The sequence below is a fragment of the Vanacampus margaritifer genome, unplaced genomic scaffold, assembly GCF_051991255.1.
Source record: "Vanacampus margaritifer isolate UIUO_Vmar unplaced genomic scaffold, RoL_Vmar_1.0 HiC_scaffold_25, whole genome shotgun sequence".
NCBI lineage: Eukaryota > Metazoa > Chordata > Actinopteri > Syngnathiformes > Syngnathidae > Vanacampus > Vanacampus margaritifer.
Genome location: NW_027520735.1, coordinates 1,389,961 through 1,395,225, shown reverse-complemented (window position 1 = coordinate 1,395,225; position 5,265 = coordinate 1,389,961).

The window sequence follows — 5,265 nt, the reverse complement described above, 5'->3', positions numbered from 1 at the left end:
GGTTAGGGTTTCAAACTAGGGTTTCAAATTAGGGTTAGGGTTACAAACAAGGGGTTTTACATTAGGGTTAGGGTTTCAAACTAGGGTTTTACATTAGGGTTAGGGTTTCAAACTCGGGTTTAAAATAAGGGTTAGGGTTTCAAACTAGGGCTTTACATTAGGGTTAGGGTTTAAAACTAGGGTTTCAAATTAGGCTTAGGGTTTCAATCTAGGGTTTTGTTTTAGGGTTAGGGTTTCAAACAAGGGTTTTACATTAGGGTTAGGGTTTCAAACTTGGGTTTAACATTAGGGTTAGGGTTTCAAACTAGGGTTTTACATTAGAGTTAGGGTTACAAACTAGGGTTTTACATTAGGGTTAGGGTTTCAAACTAGGGTTTTACATTTGGGTTAGGGTTTCAAACTATGGTTTTACATTAGGGTTAGGGTTACAAACTAGGGTTTTACATTAGGGTTAGGGTTTCAAACTAGGGTTTTACCTTAGGGTTAGTGTTTCAAACTAGGGTTTAAATTTTGGGTTAGTGTTTCAAACTAGGGTTTATCATTTTGGTTAGGGTTTCAAACTAGGGTTTTACATTAGGGTAAGGGTTTCAAATTAGGGTTTATTATTAGGGTTAGCGTTTCAAACTAGTGTTTTACATTAGTGTTAATGCTTCAAACTAGGGTTTTACATTAGGGTTAGGGTTTTAAACTATGGTTTTACATTAGTGTTAGGTTTTCAAACTAGGGTTTTACATTTGGGTTAGGGTTACAAACTAGGGTTTTACATTAGGTTTAAGGTTTCAAACTAGGGTTTCAAATTAGGTTTAGGGTTTCAAACTTGGGTTTTACATTAGGGTTAGGGTTTCAAACAAGGGTTTTACATTAGGGTTAGGGTTTCAAACTAGGGTTTAACATTAGGGTTAGGGTTTCAAACTAGGGTTTTACATTAGGGTTAGGGTTACAAACTAGGGTTTAACATTAGGATTAGGGTTTCAAACTAGGGTTTTACATTAGGGTTAGGGTTTCAAACTAGGGTTTCAAATTAGGCTTAGGGTTTCAATCTAGGGTTTTGTTTTAGTCTTAGGGTTTCAAACAAGGGTTTTACATTAGGGTTAGGGTTTCAAACTAGGGTTTTACATTAGGTTTAGGGTTTCAAACTAGGGTTTTACATTAGGGTTAGGGTTACAAACTAGGGTTTTACATTAGGGTTAGGGTTTCAAACTAGGGTTTTACATTAGGGTTAGGGTTTCAAACTAAGGTTTCAATTTAGGGTTAGGGTTTCAAACTAGGGTTTATCATTAGGGTTAGGGTTTCAAACTTGGGTTTTACATTAGGGTTAGGGTTTCAAACTAGGGCTTATAATTAGGGTTAGGGTTTCAAACTAGTGTTTTACATTAGGGTTAATGCTTCAAACTAGGGTTTTACATTAGGGTTGGGTTTCAAACTAGGGCTTTACATTTGGGTTAGGGTTACAAACAAGGGTTTTACATTAGGGTTAGGGTTTCAAACTAGGGTTTTGCATTAGGGTTAGGGTTTAAAACTAGGGTTTATCATTAGGGTTAGGGTTTCAAACTAGGGTTTTACATTAGGGTTAGGGTTTCAAACTAGGGTTTAACATTAGGGTTAGGGTTACAAACTAGGGTTTTACATTACGGTTAGGGTTTCAAACTAGGGTTTTACATTAGGGTAAGAGTTTCAAACTAGGGTTATAATTTTGGGTTATTGCTTCAAACTAGGGTTTTACATTAGGGTTAGGGTTTCAAACTAGGGTTTTACATTAGGGTTAGGGTTTCAAACTATGGTTTTACATTAGGGTTAGGGTTACAAACTAGGGTTTTAAATTAGGGTTAGGGTTTCAAACTAGGGTTTCAAATTAGGGTTAGGGTTTCAAACAAGGGTTTTACATTAGGTTTAGGGTTTTAAACTATGGTTTCAAATTAGATTTGGGGTTTCAAACTAGGGTTTTACATTAGGGTTAGCGTTTCAAACTAGTGTTTTACATTAAGGTTAGTGCTTCAAACTAGGGTTTTACATTAGGGCTAGGGTTTCAAACTAGGGTTTTACATTAGCGTTAGGGTTTCAAACTAGGGTTTTACATTAGGGGTAGGGTTTCAAACTAGGGTTTCAATTTAGGGTTAGGGTTTCAAACTAGGGTTTAACATTTGGGTTAGGGTTTCAAACTAGGGTTTTCAATTAGGGTTAATGCTTCAAACTAGGGTTTTACATTAGGGTTAGGGTTTCAAACTAGGGTTTTACATTAGGGTTAGGGTTTCAAACTAGGGTTTTACCTTTGGGTTAGGGTTACAAACTAGGGTTTTACATTAGGGTTAGGGTTTCAAACTAGGGTTTCAAATTAGGCTTAGTGTTTCAAACTAGGGTTTTACACTAGGGTTAGGGTTTCAAACAAGGGTTTTACATTAGGGTTAGGGTTTCAAACTAGGGTTTAACATTAGGGTTAGGGTTTCAAACTAGGGTTTTACATTAGGGTTAGGGTTACAAACTAGGCTTTAACATTAGGTTTAGGGTTTTAAACTATGGTTTCAAATTAGATTTGGGGTTTCAAACTAGGGTTTTACATTAGGGTTAGCGTTTCAAACTAGTGTTTTACATTAGGGTTATTGCTTCAAACTAGGGTTTTACATTAGGGTTAGGGTTTCAAACTAGGGTTTTACATTAGGGTTAGGGTTACAAACTAGGGTTTTACATTAGGGTTAGGGTTTCAAACTAGTGTTTTACATTAGGGTTAGGGTTTGAAACTAGGGTTTCAATTTAGGGTTAGGGTTTCAAACTAGGGTTTAACATTTGGGTTAGGGTTTCAAACTAGGGTTTTACATTAGGGTTAATGCTTCAAACTAGGGTTTTACATTAGGGTTAGGGTTTCAAACTAGGGTTTTACATTAGGGTTAGGGTTTCAAACTAGTGTTTTACATTTGGGTTAGGGCTACAAACTAGGGTTTTACATTAGGGTTAGGGTTTCAAACTAGGGTTTCAAATTAGGCTTAGTGTTTCAAACTAGGGTTTTACATTAGGGTTAGGTTTTCAAACAAGGGTTTTACATTAGGGTTAGGGTTTTAAACTAGTGTTTTACATTTGGGTTAGGGCTACAAACTAGGGTTTTACATTAGGGTTAGGGTTACAAACTAGGCTTTAACATTAGGGTTAGGGTTTCAAACTAGGGTTTTACATTAGGGTTAGGGTTTCAAACAAGGGTTTTACATTAGGGTTAGGGTTTCAGACTAGGGTTTCAAATTAGGGTTAGGGTTTTAAACTAGGGTTTTACATTAGGGATAGGGTTTCAAACTAGGGTTTTACATTAGGGTTAGGGTTTCACACTAAGGTTTTACATTAGGGTTAGGGTTATAAACTAGGGTTTTACATTAGTGTTAGGGTTTCAAACTGGGGTTTCAATTTAGTGTTAGGGTTTCAAACTAGGGTTTAACATTAGGGTTAATGCTTCAAACTAGGGTTTTACATTAGGGTTAGCGTTTCAAACTAGTGTTTTACATTAGGGTTAGTGCTTCAAACTATGGTTTTACATTAGGGTTAGGGTTTCAAACTAGGGTTTTACATTAGGGTTAGGATTTCAAACTAGGGATTCAAATTAGGGTTAGGGTTTCAAACTAGGGTTTCAAATTAGGCTTAGGGTTTCAATCTAGGGTTTTGTTTTAGGGTTAGGGTTTCAAACAAGGGTTTTACATTAGGGTTAGGGTTTCAAACTAGGGTTTTACATTAGGTTTAGGGTTACAAACTAGGGTTTTACATTAGGGTTAGGGTTTCAAACTAGGGTTTTACATTTGGGTTAGGGTTTCAAACTATGGTTTTACATTAGGGTTAGGGTTACAAACTAGGGTTTTACATTAGGGTTAGGGTTTCAAACTAGGGTTTCAATTTAGGGTTAGGGTTTCAAACTAGGGTTTATCAATAGGGTTAGGGTTTCAAACTAGGGTTTTACATTAGGGTTAGGGTTTCAAACTAGGGTTTAACATTAGGGTTAGGGTTTCAAACTAGTGTTTTACTTTAGGGTTAATGCTTCAAACTAGGGTTTTACATTAGGGTTAGCGTTTCAAACTAGGGTTTTACATTAGGGTTAGTGTTTCAAACTAGGGTTTTACATTTGGGTTAGGGTTACAAACTAGGGTTTTTTATGAGGGTTAGGGTTTCAAACTAAGGTTTCACATTAGAGTTAGGATTTCAAACAGGGGTTTCAAATTAGGGTTAGGGTTTCAAACTAGGGTTTCAAAATTAGGGTTACGGTTTCAAACTAGGGTTTATCATTAGGGTTAGGGTTTCAAACTAGGGTTTTACATTAGGGTTAGGTTTTCAAACTAGGGTTTCAAATTAGGGTTAGGGTTTCAAACTAGGGTTTTACATTAAGGTTTGGGTTTCAAACTAGGGTTTAACATTAGGGTTAGGGTTTCAAACTAGGGTTTCAAATTAGGGTTAGGGTTACAAACAAGGGGTTTTACATTAGGGTTAGGGTTTCAAACTAGGGTTTTACATTAGGGTTAGGGTTTCAAACTCGGGTTTAAAATAAGGGTTAGGGTTTCAAACTAGGGCTTTACATTAGGGTTAGGGTTTAAAACTAGGGTTTCAAATTAGGCTTAGGGTTTCAATCTAGGGTTTTGTTTTAGGGTTAGGGTTTCAAACAAGGGTTTTACATTAGGGTTAGGGTTTCAAACTTGGGTTTAACATTAGGGTTAGGGTTTCAAACTAGGGTTTTACATTAGAGTTAGGGTTACAAACTAGGGTTTTACATTAGGGTTAGGGTTTCAAACTAGGGTTTTACATTTGGGTTAGGGTTTCAAACTATGGTTTTACATTAGGGTTAGGGTTACAAACTAGGGTTTTACATTAGGGTTAGGGTTTCAAACTAGGGTTTTACCTTAGGGTTAGTGTTTCAAACTAGGGTTTAAATTTTGGGTTAGTGTTTCAAACTAGGGTTTATCATTTTGGTTAGGGTTTCAAACTAGGGTTTTACATTAGGGTAAGGGTTTCAAATTAGGGTTTATTATTAGGGTTAGCGTTTCAAACTAGTGTTTTACATTAGTGTTAATGCTTCAAACTAGGGTTTTACATTAGGGTTAGGGTTTTAAACTATGGTTTTACATTAGTGTTAGGTTTTCAAACTAGGGTTTTACATTTGGGTTAGGGTTACAAACTAGGGTTTTACATTAGGTTTAAGGTTTCAAACTAGGGTTTCAAATTAGGTTTAGGGTTTCAAACTTGGGTTTTACATTAGGGTTAGGGTTTCAAACAAGGGTTTTACATTAGGGTTAGGGTTTCAAA